The sequence below is a fragment of the Mustela nigripes genome, chromosome 5, assembly GCF_022355385.1.
Source record: "Mustela nigripes isolate SB6536 chromosome 5, MUSNIG.SB6536, whole genome shotgun sequence".
NCBI classification, from domain to species: Eukaryota; Metazoa; Chordata; class Mammalia; order Carnivora; family Mustelidae; genus Mustela; species Mustela nigripes.
The window spans coordinates 99,485,509-99,501,483 of record NC_081561.1 but is presented as its reverse complement, the minus strand read 5'-3'; the positions used below and the strand labels follow the sequence as shown (position 1 = coordinate 99,501,483).

Sequence of the window (15,975 nt, the reverse complement as noted above, 5' to 3'; positions counted from 1 at the left end):
CACTACTTCCCCAGGCAACCATCCACCTATTCTCTGTATTTACACGTCTGATTCTGCTTATTGTTTGTTTATTCATTTTTTTAATTGCACATGAGTGAAGTCATATGGTATTTATCTCGCTCAGTCTGATTTATTTTACTTATTTTGCTTGTCTTTTCTTGTTTCCTTCTTTTAATTGGATTAACCAGATTTTCTTATGCTCTTCTTTTCCCTTTCCTGGCATGCAAGTTATATATTTTATGTTGTTAACTTAGTGATTACCCTTGAATTTTTTAACGCGCAGATTGATTTAACAAACTAATCAATATGTCTGTCTTCCTACTGAATAAGCAGTCTTTGGTTACTTTAATTCTGATCCCTTTTCCCTACTTTCATGTCATTTCTGTCTTGTATTTTAGTTCATGCTTTTTAAACCTTTCCAAATTAGCCAAAATATCATTAATGAAGAATTTTACACTGTATTGTCCTGTGTCTACTTGAGTTGTCATTATCACGTATATAGCAGCAATTTTCAAACTATGTTCTGTGGATCCCACTGAAATCATAGAGGTATCTTGGAGGCTACTGTTGTGGGTATGAGAGAGGTCACATTGGCAATGTTCCAGGTTTCCATCTCAACTCTAAAGGTCTGCCTCTTTTTGCCTATGTGTTTTATTCCTATGCTCTTTTTTTTTTTTTTAATTTAGGTATAACTAACATATATAATAAAAATCACAGATTTTTGTATAGAGTTTTGACAAATGTGTATATACCCACTTAACCACTACCATGTAAAAGATAAAGTCACCATTCAATATCTGAAACAGATACACACACACACACAGACATACACAGACACACACACAAATGAACTTACTGCTTTTTTAAGGTGGGGCAGCTCTGCTGGTCAGCTACTTTCTAAGCAGAGAGGAATATCAGTCTTATATAGCAAGTCTGGGAAGCATGAAGCTCAGTGATCACTGAAATTTGGAGACAGGAGTGATTTAACATTATTGTACATAAATGATTATTTGGGTAAGCCTGTTGTTGATTGCCTAGCACTTATAATCATGTTCCCTGGAATGAATCTCTTTCTCATGGGCTACCTTTCAGAAGTAAAAGCCTTCTGCTGGTTGTTTGGCTTGCATAACCATATTTACTGAAGTGAGTTGTCATTGGTTGAGTAAACAAATTTAAAACTGGCTCCAGTGGTTAATTTTTCGATGACTAGAAAGCTGTCACTTCTTTATTAAGCAAGTTAAAAATGAGTTGTGATTCAAATATATTTCAATAATAACATTTTCTTAAAAATAATTTCTTATTACTCTATTACCTTGGCAACAGAAGATCAGTGTTTTTTTAGAGGGTAGGCAAGTTTTTACTCATAGTACACCCTTTTGGTTCTTTCACACCCAAGTAGAGTGAAGACCATCATAAATTGCTCACATCTTTACCACTGGTGTTGATTCTTCTTGAAGATGAGATTTGTTTGCAAATCTTTTTCAAGGTGAGGTTTATTTGTGAAGGTGTGATTTCTGGTTTGATTATTGGTCAGCATGATCATATGCTGCTTTTGTCTTTGTGCTTTTTGTTGAATCATCTACCAGAGCAGAGACTATATACAGGCACTTAACATTTATGGAAAACATGTATTAAATAACTGTAAGAAAAACAAAACTAACTGTGGGCAGAAAGGAACTGTAGAATCAATCCATGGTTTTTCAGGCTTGATTATAAAAGCAGATCCCAGTGACTCTCTAAGTCTACTTTATTGAGATAGCCAAGTAGACTTTCTTTTTAACCTAGATACAGGTTGATTCATTTCATGGCTCCTGTTATTCAGATACAATAAGGTATGCTAACAAAGGCATAGATTTTCTCTGGGTAGCTAAAAGAAAATCCTATGCTATTCAATTATTTTTATAAGGAATTTGAACTTACTTTTGTGTGATGTTACTTATTGCCAACATTCAAGTTATGCACCAAACTTTTTTGCCCACGTTACCTAATTCTTCTATGATCTGTTCCATTAGTTGTTATTTCTCCACAAAGGATTTCATACCTTTAGGCTCTTTGTAAGTCCAAAATTCAACAGAAGATCCTAAGGAATCATCTACTGGAGTAACCTAACTGATAGTCTTCTTAGAGGACAAAATACTTGGCTCTGTGTAAACATTGAAGAGCCTTTATCTTCTCCTTGAACAAAGAACACAGGAGCTTCTTGAGAAAACAATTTTTATGAAGCTATAAATATATTGTCTTTAGGATTTTGTTAAGACGAACAGTCAATTTGGCATCCTAACTATATCCCCTTCTCATGCTTTCACTGTGTATTATCTACAAGAAATTCATTATTAACAAAGTTTGTGTAACATACCTTTATATATGTAGTTTTTCAAGTTGGGTGACCGGCAATACCTAAGAGTAGCTATTAAAGAGTTATGGTGGTGATTAACTATAGGAAATCTTAAATATAGACGTTTGTATTGTTAATTACAATAGTATAAAATTAAACTTGAAAGAAATACAAATACAAGGTTAATGAACAAAAATATGCAAAGGAGAGTAGAATAATGGGTGGTTTCAGGTATTTTAGAGAATTTGCTTCTGATGGTTTTGACTGTGATCTCTGTACTCTGTATAGTCATTGCTTATTCTGAGGATCTTGGGTCAGCAGTACATGTGTGTGGTGTTTTATGAAGATCTCCTGCTATTAGAACTTGGTTGGTATAACTTACACATTCTCTTAAGATCTTTGTGCTTTTCTAGAGTTTTCACAATAATGAAGACAGTGAATATTTATTTTTTAAAATTTATTTATTTGACAGACAGATCACAAGTAGGCAGAGAGACCGGCAGAGAGAGAAGAGGAAGCAGGCTCCCTGCTGAGCAGAGAGCCTGATGAGGGGCTGGATCCCAGGACCCTGGGATCATGACCTGAGCCAAAGGCAGAGGCTTAAACCACTGAGCCACCCAGGTGCCCTGACAGTGAATATTTTTAAACAAGGGACAAATCCTTACAGATTCATGAATACCATGCTGATAGAATGGTCCCTTTTTACTGGATAGAATAGTTAGAATGTCGTACATAGCAAATGGGATATTCAGTATCTTTTAGCCATGATCTGTTCTGTGGCTCTTTTAACAAGGGAATGTTCCAACTTTCCAGAAAATAATCATGCTGTTATTTGCAAATATACATCACCCAGAGGGAAGTCATTATATAAAATTCATCTGAAAATGCTTGAATATGGGTGCTTGCATGGTTCAGTGGGTTAAGCATCTGCTTTCAGATCAGATCATCATCCCAGAGTCCTGAAATGGAGCCCCACCTCTGGCTCTCTGCTCAGCAGGGAACTTCCTTCTCCCTAAGCCCCTCCTCCCCTGTTCTTATATGCTCCCTTTCTCAAATAAATAAATATAATCTTTTAAAAAAATGCTTAAATGGGGGTACCTGGGTGGCTCAGTAGGTTAAGCCTCTGCCTTTGGCTCAGGTCATGATCTCAGGGTCCTGGGATCAAGCCCTGTATCAGGCTCTCTGCTCGGCAGGGAGCCTGCTTCCCCTTCTCTCTCTGCCTGCCTCTCTAACCACTTGTGATCTCTGTCTCTCTGTAAAATAAATAAGTAAAATCTTTAAAAAAAATTAAACATTTAAAAAATGCTTAAATATTTTCTCAGAGAACGTTCCAGTCTTGTCTTGCCTTTACACTTTCTCCAGGATTATGTTAGGTACAGATAAGGCTATATTTTGTTATCCTTATATATTTTCACTACCGGTGTTTAATATCATAGTCATTTTGTCTTTACTGTGATGGATCATCTTCTGGAGGATTTTGACAGCTGTTCAGGTTTTATCAGATACTACCAGGTGGCCATCCTGGCTTTTCCAAATCATAGCCATATGGATCTTTCAATATAATGGTTCCCAGTGTTTCTTTTCAGAATTTAGGACACAAGTTTAGCGTAACTATGATGAAATTTTGAACCTCTCCATAGATTTGACTTTATTTTTTATAAGAGATTTTTATGTAATGACTTCAGGCGGGGCAGACTGTTAAACAGGATGATCTGTTAAACATGTCCTCTGTGTCCTCTGTGTGTATAAGGTAGAGTCAGTAATTTGACATGTCCTAGAGAGGGCAGTCATTGGGGTTGGTCACATGAATGGATCTGACTTCTGGTAAAAAACTGAACCCTACAAGATGGAATAGACTTACTATTGTATGTTCAACTTGATCTTTTTAATTTTAAAAATAAAGCAAGCCACCCCTAGCACAACAATAAGAACAAAAACAGCAAACCAGGATTTGGTTAGAAAATGTCCAAATGATCAGTTCTTGTCATGGAACACCTAGAATTCAGATACTGATCGTGAGATTTTCCTTCATTGGGCAGGGTAAAAGAATTGCTGGGCTGAGGATGCTATATCAGTGCCCCTGGTACCATTATGGTTGAAAGGGGATCAAAGTATGATAGATGAAGATTTCTTTTACAACCTTAAGGCTGTAATTTCTCTAAGTTTAAAATGTGTCAGAGTTTAAGAAACTCATAATTTAGCTCAGAAAGTATGCAGAGAATGGATATAAATGCATGTGATTTGGGAAGGATAATATATATATATATATATATATATATATATATATATATATATATACATCTTTCATTGGGAATGACAACCTGGTATGCTTACAAGAAATTGTAAAAGGTCCCCATAGTCTTCTGTTTGGCAAAAATGTCTAGAACATAGAGTAAACAATAATGATATTCTACTTATAATGAGCTCACAAACCTTGCAGATACATACAAGTATACAAACATACATAGTGTTTGATAACTGAGAAATTTTTTCTCATTTTTCTATTTGATTATTCAGGAAAGAAACATATTTTCTACTGTTAATTCACTTCTCATGAGATTGTAAAGAATTGTTCAGATTATGGAGATGTAGCATGCTGCTATGGCATTTTACCCACATATTTGCATAAATACTTGCTCTCCTTGGAAATATTAATAAATGTACAGATCTTTCTAATGAAACCACTGTAAATCTCTGTTTTCTAGCTTTAGTAAATTTTATATTTTAAATTGTTAGTCTTTTTTTTTTTTTTTAAAGATTTTATTTATTTGTCAGAGAGAGAGAGGAAGAGAGAGAGAGCACAGGCAGACAGAATGGCAGGCAGAGGTAGAGAGAGAAGCAGGCTCCCTGAGCAAGAAGCCTGATGTGGGACTCTATCCCAGGACGCTGGGATCATGACCTGAGCTGAAGGCAGCTGGTTAACCAACTGAGCCACCCGGGCATCCCTAAATTGTTAGTCATAAGCTAATAAAATTGCATATATGTATGATAGCAGTGTACATTTTACATTTGACAGAGCTTAAATTTTTTTGATATGCCATATTATTTACCCTCCCCACCCCCAAACAAGAACAAAATAAGTCACCACCACAAACACGTAAAGTCTAAATTGTTAAAGCAGTTTGGGAAAACTGTCCTTTTTTCTTTATAGAAAAATTAGAAAAATCATCTTAATTTGTAATACAGGGATTCCTCTACTTTGTAAAGCATACATTTTTATGCATAGTATTTGAATAATTCTAATTCTTTCACTGCAAATATAATGCCTCAAAAATCAATAGCAATGATTACTTAATGTCAAAATGTGTTAGTGAAACAATGTCATCGTATCATAAAAGAAAATTTTGGTGGTGCCTGGGTGGCTCAGTTGGTTAAACGACTGCCTTCAGTTCAGGTCATGTTCCCAGGGTCTGGAATCGAGCCCCATATCTGGCTTCCTGCTCAACGGGGAATCTGCTTCTCCCTCTGCCTTTGCCTCTCCCCCTACTCCTGCTCGTTTTCTCTCTCTCAAATAAAAATAAAATCCTGTGGTTTTTTTTAAAGAAAATTTTTAACATTTTCAGTCATCTAGCTCAAGATTTCAGAATCTTTTACCCTGGACTTCTTCGTGTCATGGTGAAAATATGAATATCTAAAAGCCTGATTGTGCTGCTGTAGGGTAGGTGTGATGGCAGTCCTCAACAGGGGAGCACAATTTGAAAAGCTTTGGTCCAAAACATTCAAGCCTCAACTAAAAGGAAAATGCTGCATGGATAAAGTAGTGTTAGCAAAAGTTCAGTGCCTGGAAATTATTGCTGAGGCATCTATAATTCATTAGAAAACATTTTTTAAATTTCAGTAGCTTATGCATATGAGGGAATTGTGATAGAGGAAGGAGACAAATTTAAAAGGAATGAGTTTTCTTTGGTGCAGATAGAGTTAATTCATCATAATCCAGTATCAAATTTGCACAGTAAAATCCATAGACTGATATCTTCATACCATAAATCCCAAATCCTGAGTTACGTTAGAGTTCCCAACTCCTCCCCCCACCAAATAAAATTCAGCAAGTGATTTAGTATCAGTGACTAGTTCCTTTACTTGAAATTGTTTCTCAGATTACTTGGCATGTTGCCAGTTGCGTGGCGTAGCACAATTAGGTAAATTTGGATGTCACCTCAGATACCAAGGTGAAAAAAATGGCATTCAGGACATCGCTGGCATGTGAAAGGACAGGACAGGGGCAAGGGATGGCAGTGTGGGGGAACATCAGAGTGAAAGACTCCAGACAGAAAAGAGAGGTCAGCTCAGCAAAGCACTATGGACAGACCACAGTGGGGTTCAAATCTTGGATTCAAGAAATGCACTTTGGCCTATTTCCTACTTGGTTCCTAATAGGTAAAACAAAACGGGGATAATAATTATAGCAGCTTGTAGGGTTCTGTTGTGAATACAGAATACAGACAGTATGAGAAATCACCTCTCTCATGGCTCCTAACCACAAGGAAGGCAGAAAGACTGAAACAGGACTCAAGAGCTTTGGAGATAAATTTCACTCACTTTGCAATTTTGGGTAGGTTTGACTCAGTCCCAAAGTGGAAATATCAGAGAACTCTGTTTTCTAGTATCAAATGCAGTGGGGAAGGAGGCAGAAGAATGTGGATCTAGCAAAGATCTAGCAAAGTTGATGGATGATTCCCCAACTTGAAGATAATTAGGAAAAGAAAAGACAAGATCAAGAGTCTTTTCAAGGAACCAGAAAAAAATTAAGTGCTTTGTTGAAACTGAAGCACTGCCACTGAGATATTTGTACATTTCTTTCCTGGAGAACTAATGGTCAAATCTTTAGATCAGGAGCTCAGGATGTGAGAAACCCAATGAACAGTTGTTTAGGGCATCAGTCTTCTGAGAAACTTAAATCCAGACCTTCTGGCTCATCCCTATGGTAAGTAGTGTTTGCAAGTGTCTTCAGTATAGAACTCAATGCCTGCTTCCTGTGACTGCCCTTCAATAAAATCTCTAATAATAATATGCATTTCTCAGAAAACAGTTGAATGTTATTTATGAACTCTCATGGTCCTACATTGGGATCAAAGAAATATTTGATAAGTCTGAGATAAGAACCATTATGGTATACAGCAATGCCAAATTCTTCATGACTTTGCTATTAAGAGATGCCTTAATTTGTTCAGTTTAAGAAGTTGTCTTAGAAAATGATTTAAATCAATCCTCATTTTTTCTCTGTTCTACTGAAAAGTCCCCAAAGACACAAAAGGTAAGCCTGTTATCTGAAAACTTGACGGTTCAGCTATAACTCTATTTTAATAAAAACTGTATAATGGTGAGCTAAAAAAATATATATTCAAGCTCATTTCTCCTGGGAGATATGAGGTTGAGCTTAGGAGCAAAGGATTGCAGGAAACATTTAGACTAATTTTCCCAGCTAGTAGGGTGTATTGGAAAGCTGTACAGTGAGAAGTTAGAGAATTGTTTAGCATCCATTGCTTGGTATGGCTATACTGCTGTCTTCTATCTCATACACAAAAATCCTCTGGTAAAATGACAACAGCTGAGTTCCATTGTATATTAGGAATATTTAATGTTATCACCAAATGCTATGAATATTAGCTTTTATTCTAAGAACAAAACTTTTAAAAAATTTCATACATTTAGTGTTATGTTTGGAAAATGACTAAGGGTCTACAACCTGTTTGCTACTTTTTCTTTGGGAAATGCTCAACTTTAATGTTATTTGCATTTGAGGACTCTATTACGGTGCTTGGGTAAAATGCTCACAGATTTCAGAATTCTTTTCTTTTTATCTTAGCATATGTACTGCTGAAGCAAGCACAAATTCCCTTGTTTTGAAAACATCAGATACAATGTAGATATAATGCTTTTGCTCCTTGAGAATGCAAATATATATCTTGAAGGCACACAACAAAAATCACGAACATAAAAATCAGTATGATCAGTTAAATCATACTGTGGTAAGACAATTGAAAATTACATTACTGTTTAGGAAAACAATTCTGCTTGACAAGAGATCTAGAAAAAGCTCCTATGGGTGGATAGGGGATTAGGGACTCCCAGAGACATTCATTTAGAGAGTTGACCTAAAAAGGAAAAAAAAAATTCTTTAGGGATTGTGGCAGGAATAAGTCTACCCCATACTTGTTCTGTTCAAAAACACAAAACTTGGATCCATTTCGTATTTGTTTAAGAACTAGTCACTCTTCATAGAGTTAAGTGCTTATAAAGGTAGTTCCTCTTGAGCAAGGATTTTGTCTTGCATGTTCTTATAACCTCCCTTATACTTAGGTCTGTACTTGTTATATGTGTACTTAAGCACTTTTTTTTTTTTTAAAGATTTTATTTATTTATTTGACAGAGAGAAATCACATGTAGGCAGAGAGACAGGCAGAGAGAGAGGAAGGGAAGCAGGCCCCCTGCTGAGCAGAGAGGCCGATGTGGGACTCGATTCCAGGACCCTGGAATCATGACCTGAGCCGAAGGCAGCGGCTTAACCCACTGAGCCACCAAGGCATCCCACTTAAGCACTTTCTGATTTGAGACTTTATGACACCATTTCACCATTACTCCTCTTAACTCAAATGGAAGTAGTCTTGATTGTTCTTTTCCTTTAAGGACAGTTTTCCTTTAAATAAATCAACTTATTTGTACTATTATGCACAGCAGAAAATTGATTATTCTTATTGAAACATTGCTTGTGCAATGAAAATTAAATGAGTTCCCTTAAGGAATCCTAGAAATAGGTATTGATTGACAAATGACAATAAAGAAAAAACCTCTAGTTCAATAAAAGAAATCAAAATGTAAGACTCACAGTTAGATGTCATACTGATTAGAATATATATTATATGAAAAATGAACTCCAGATTCTCCTTCAGTAGCACATACAAGTAGGTACCTTGACAAAAGGAGTGACCTGGTGGTTTCCAAAGGGATTTCAAAGATATGAAAATTTTAAGATACAGTTATTTTGTTCAGAAAGAAGGGAGAATAACTTCCTTTTCTGTTCCCTGGTGTCATTGTAGGCAATTAGAAGAAGAAAGAATGAATATATTAATTTAAGCTTGTACATAAATACCTTGCTCTCTCTCTCTCCCTTCTTCCCTCTGTTAATTAAGGTGGTGTTCTGGGATTAGGGAAGGTATTGGCCCTTTAGAAATAAGGTGGAAGGTATTCAGAGCTTCATTATTATTTAAGTACTCAAAGTTTCTCGGAAACAATGATATGAGCCATTTTTTTAGTCTACCTATAGAGTTTGTTTGCCGTTTAGTGGTCAGGGTGTCTTAGTACATATACCCCAATGACCTACACTGTATTGTGACACGATTGAGAAACAAGTTTTATTATAGTAATTATTTGTGGTTGTTCATTATACAAATTAACCTTTTCACACTAATACATGTGCCTATTATGTGTGAGTCATTGATCTAGGACCTAGGGATAGATCAGAGAAAAAAAAAAAATATGACCCTCCTTTTATAAAACTAGCCGTCTGAAATAAAGAGGAAGATAGTGGACAAAGAAACAAATATAAAACACGCACCAGATGCAGTTAAGTTCTAGCAATAATAATAAAGCACAGTTAGAGAGTGATGTCGAGAAGCAATTTTATGTTTGAGCAGAGAACTGAAAGAAGTAAAGGACCATGCATATATGTGGAAGGCAAGGGGGAAGATTCCGGGGAGACTATTAATGACAGATATGCTGGTTTGGGAGTGAGCCTGATGTGTTTGGGGAGGGGGAAAAGAGGTCACGCTACTGAGGGATCTTATTGGAGAGGGAGATTGACTAGAAATAAAGCCAAAGAAGTAGTCATGTGGCCAGGTTCCTTAGAGCCTTGTAGCCCAGTAGAAGGACTTTATATTTTACTTTAGTTGAAACTTGAGACCATCAGAAGGTCTTCAGGAAATCAATGGCATGTTCTGCCTTAGGCTTTAGGGAAATCACTCTGGCTGTTTTGTGGAAAATAGAACAAAAGGAAACAACAGTCGAATTGAAAGGTTACACTAAAAGACACATTCTCCTATACCAGATTTACTCTCTACCCTTTTCTACCTTATTCTATGCCTATGTGGCCCTATGGATCACATCAAAATGCTCTATTGACAAATGGCAGAAAACTGAGTAAATTCAGGATATTTATTCCTCAGTCTTCCTTCCCAAGAGCGATTGCCTCCAGCTGGCTGAATTCCTAAGTCAAGATTGAAATCCTGTCAAGCAACCCTCTCAGTCCTATAACAACAGCCCTCTTCCCTTCCCTCTTCAGGTTGAGGAGTGGGATTGAGCCCCGTGTTTACCATCTCCTGGGTAGTGCTCAATCCCTTGTGTTTCCCTACATTCTTCCAACTTCTTGGTCAATGGCTTGGACTAGGGTTATAGTCATTGACCTAGTGAGAAGTCATATTCCAGACATGTTTTGAAAGTAAAGTTGGCAAAATATCTGATGACTTGGATATGTATGTATGAAACAGAGGCAATGAGAAGTTAGAAAATAGGACAAAAGTGTAAATTTAGCCAGAGCAGCTCCATCCAGTTAAACAGTGATTTTATTGTTTATGCACTAAAACTTAAACTGACCCTGCACCCCCCCCACCAAAACTTACTTAAAAACAAGTCCGGGGAAACTAGTCCCAGGTAACAAAGCCCAAATATAAGGGTGGGTCAGGCCTGGTGGAGGTATCCAATCAGTGGGGGTGCATACTGTCTCCCTAGCTACCAAGGAGTATGGACCCCGCCCTTTGGGTGCCTTTTGGACACCAATTCTGACCAAGGTGATAGGCTAGCTCAAATATCTACTAGGGTAAATTGTAATTCAGTTGGCTAACCATTTGTGACCTAGCATGACTGTGCAGCTTTCTCTGTGTGTTACAATCTCATTGGTCTCCAGTGTGTGGCCAGACCCTACCATATGGCCCTTGAGCTTTAAAAGTTAATCAGTAAGGCAGGGAGGGGTCGCCTCTTTGTAAGAGATGGCCCTGGCCGGTCAGTTTGATTCTCTATGCTTGGTGCGAAATAAAGCTTTGCTTGACCTTCACTTTATATCAGTCTCGTTCCTTTGACCATGGATACAACAAAAAGGAAATGTCTATTAGAATATCATTATTATTACTGCAAAAGAAGGGAATCATGATGGTTTTTAGCAATCAGTGAAATGTTGTTGGGGAGAAAGATCTTCCTCTGTCCTATGGTCATTCTAGCTGGACTTAGTGTTGGGTCCCCATGTTGTGGCCCCCAATAATGGGTCCGTGATTAAAGGAGCAAGGCTAATACAAAGTGAAGGTCAAGCAAAGCTTTATTTGGTGCCAAGCATCAAGAATCAAACCGAATGGCTGGGGCCACACCTCTTAAAGAGAGTGCATGCCTCCCTGCTTTCCAGACTAACTTTTATATAGCAAAAGCCTTGTGGTTGGCCCTGGCCACACACAGGTGGCTAATTGAATTACAATTCACCCCACAGTAGCTATGTAAACTAGCCTATCACCTTGGTAGCTAGGAGACAGTATGCACCCCCACTTGATTGAATGTCTCCACCTGACCTGACCCACCCTTGTATTTAGGCCTTTATCTCCACTTGACCTAACCTACCCTTGTATTTGAGTGGTTACCTAGAACTGGTTTCTCGGACTTGCTTGTAAGTATGTTCCCCTGGAGGGGGCAAGGTCAATTTAAGTTTTACTGCATAAACAACAAAATTGCACTTCTACCGGGTTGGGGCCGCTCTGGCTGAATAGGCCCTTACACTTAGAATCAAATTGACATGAGACAGATTAATAAGAGAAAATAAAATTTAATAGCATACATAGGAGGAATCCACATAGACATGAAATTCCAAAGAAAATGAGGCAGCAGCATGAAACTTGTGTGAGCTAAGGGGAGGGAGAGATTCTGAAGACACAAAGGGGAGGAAGCCATTAGCAGGAAGGTGAAAAGATGTTTTACAAAAACAAAGTTTGCCCTATTATGCAGATAAGTTTCTTAGGTAAAGCAGAATTTGTAATAGCTCTCCTTAACAATGTAAATTTAGGCAGTGGATCAGGAGGAGAGCTTTTCCTGCATCTGCTGGGTTTTGATTATTTTTTTTTATTATGTTCAGTTAGCCAGCATATAGTACATCATGTTTTGTTATAGTGTTCAATGATTCATTAGTTGCATATAACACCCAGTGCTCACTCGATGTAATGTTCATGCCAGAATGGCCCATCTTGGGGCTGCCTGCCCTTGGTCCCTGCATTGTTTGCCTGAAAACAAGCCCAGACAGATTCATTGATTCATTTGCCTTTTCATGCCATGTAATTAACTCTTAGCTGGTCAGTCATACTCTTCTCTTTTTTTTAATTAATTAATTTATTTATTTATCTGACAGAGAGATCACAAGTAGGCTGGGAGGCAGGCAGAGAGGGAGGAGGAAGCAGGCTCCCTGCTGAGCAGATAGCCCAATGTGGGGCTCCATCCCAGGACCCTGGGGTCATGACCTGAGCCGAAGGCAGAGACTTTAACCCACTGAGCCACCCAGGCGCCCCCAGTCATACTCTTCTAATCTAGTATTTTATTTAATGTGAACCTCAGGATATTAACATAATAACATTTTAAAATAACTGTTTATTACATACATCTTATATCTGTATGCATTTTATTATATATCATATATATATGTCGGTGCCCGAGCGGCTTGTAGCGCATGCGCGGTGATGCTTCTGGGCTCCGCTGTGCCGGCTCGTTGCCTCGGCCGCCCTGCCTCAAGCCATCGCCGCCCCCGGGTGGCGATAGTGCAGAGCTGCTCCAGCTGGGCCCGCGGGGGGGGGGGGGGGGGGGTGGTGCGGGCACCGCCCGACTTTTTCGGTGCCCGAAAGTAAACACGCCATTAAGATGGCGGCTGGATGCGAGCCAGTAGGTGGAACTTAGGATTTTGTATCTATGTGGCTGCGAGTGATTGGTTGTGCAACCTTGGTATATATAGACATGCACGGCGGGGGAGAGAGAGATCCCAACAGCTACACAGAAATAAAGCTTGCTTCGCTGATGTCTCCTGGTCATTCTTGCTGGCGAGAGCGACATATATACATACATGCATGCATATTTTACTTTTATTTTCTTATAAAGTAAAAATTCGGTTTATCCATCTGTTTATGACACGGTACACAAGAGGCCAAGTGTTTCACATCACAGAATGCATTTCCAACTCCTTGGGCTATTCCTTTCTTTGGCTCAAAGGAAACACTAAATGTGAGAAGCAGGCAATGCTTAGACAACTGAAATAAAGATGGGGAGGGGGGTAGTAAGAACATCATCCCCACAGGGATGGGCACAAGGGGATGTTAGTCACAGGCTATTTTCTAGAACTGTTAGCTGAAAACAAAGGAGCACCCCTCCTGGATGCTCATGCCATTGTGGGCCTCAGTCATCCCCACCAGGCAGGTATAAGCAGCACTTTCTAGTAGTCGCCCTTAGTGTCTTGCTGGGTATGGTAGTTCAGGGACTTGTCATACTCACTCTTGAATCGACACCTAATTTTTAACATGTCCACTTCCCTGCAAGAGACCATGATTCTAATCAAGACTTTATTGCAGGTCTCCTTGCCTTTCATGGAATTATCAGCAAAATACAGGGGCTTGTTCTGAATGCACTGGACTGGTTCAGGAAAGCATCTTCCAGGTCTCCTTTGACCTCCTTCTTGAGGCTTTCCAGCATGTCATAAGGGCTGTAGCTGTTAAAAACTTAAACACCTGCCAAATTCTTTCTGGAGGTGACAGTCTGCTCGGTCACAATGCTGATCCACTTGGGTACATCAGTTCTTTTCCTCTTCACCCCAGCATCGTGGAGATCCCAGGCATCTTGGTCAATCAGTTCATAATCAATGACAGAGCCATCTTCTGCTCTTTTATGCTTTGCGAGGACAACCATCAGCTAGCAGAAGTCATCAGATATGTCAGAAATGATGTCCTTCTCCATATTAGTCTTGTATATTTCATTGTAGACTCTGTTAATTTCCTGAAGCTCTTGGTTGGTCTTTGAGCATATGGTTTCAGTGAGGGAGTCCTCATCAGTCCCCAGCCTCATGGAGGCTTTGCATTGATAAGCATTATACTGAACAGATGTTTTCAGTAAGCCCCAACTCACTGTCTCCAGGTGGCCAGACAAGGCTGACTTCAGTACTGATAAAGCTCCTTGTTGGTCCTTCTCTGGTAGGTGAAGGCAATATCCTGTCTCAGTTCATTTCTCTGGTTGGTCAGATATTGAAAATAATGAGCTCATCCACATCTTTGCTCTTGATGGCTGTTTCAGTGTCAGAGCATCACACTCAGCGTCCAAATTAGTGTATACTTTGACCTGTGTGTACTTGGGGGCGTGATCATCCTTCAAGCTGAGCTCGCAGAGAATTCTGTGAACAGCAGACATTTTGAAAGAAAATGGGCCACTTGTTGAGAGCCGTGAGCGTCCCTAGTTGTGCAGCCATGCACACATTTTGTTATATGCCCATTATATACATACAACAACACAGCACAAAATCTATAGTTGTATATTTTTATATGTAAGTACATATACATCATTTATATACTTTATACATAGATACGCACACACATATAGAAATGTAGAACAAATGGAAGTAAATAAAAATAGAATATTTAATAGAAATAAAAATATGCATTTGTCAGGAATGAGGAAAAAATGTAGTATTTCTATATGCAACAATATGGATGCATCTTCATGTTACTGATGCTGGGCATAGAGAACACATGTTCCATGCTTCCATTTAAATAAAATTCCAAGCAGACTTGGAATCTGACTTCTATAACCATATACTGTTGAATGTTATCCCTTAGCATGATTAAACTATAACTTATGTATCCATACCATTATTGATGGATGTTTTGGGTTGTTTCCAGTTTGGGTTATTACAGAAAATACTTGTATGAACATTCTTTGACATTTCTTATGGGGATTATAATGTCATTTAAGTTTTCTAAATGGTTGAGCCAATTTATGCATCTACCAGCAGTGCCTAAGAGTAACAGGTTCTCTAATTCCTCGCCAATACTTCATCTTATCAGTCTTTTTAATTATAGACAGCCTGGTATGGATGTGTATATTTTGCTCTGATTTTAATTTACATTTTTCAGATGACAAATGAGATTGAGAATATATAATATGCATATTGGCTGTTTGGATAAACTGTTTTGTGAAGTGCCAGTTCGATTGTTGACCTTGCAAATCCATAGCTTAGAAGAGAATAGGGCCCTAGGAATATTTTTATGGAAAATTTTGGGGCTTCTTCTCAATGGACCCTTCCTCTGTATTACTCTGTCCCCCAAACACCACCTACTTCAACATCCCCAAATTAGATTTATTTTTCTTCTACCCAGTGATACCACCATTCTGCTTGGCCTCTATTTTTTTTTTTGTCCATATTCAAAAATATTTTGGGGAAGAAATCTTGGGTGAATATGAGCTAATACTGTGCTTTCTAACTTTCATAATTCTTAGCCCCATGTTGGTTGCCATCCTTTGCCTGAAATAGTTATATATTATTGTATAGATATAATGGTAGTTTATGGTAGAAGGATGCGTCTGATACCAGTTACTCCACTGTGGCTGCAACCGGTGGTTTTCAAATATTTTTTGTTATTCTA

General features: G+C 38.3%; 1 pseudogene; it reads right to left on the bottom strand.

The window, feature by feature from the left end:
• Nucleotides 1-13,628: 13,628 nt before the first annotated feature.
• Nucleotides 13,629-14,779, bottom strand: LOC132017425 (annexin A2-like; annotated as a pseudogene).
• Nucleotides 14,780-15,975: the final 1,196 nt, after the last annotated feature.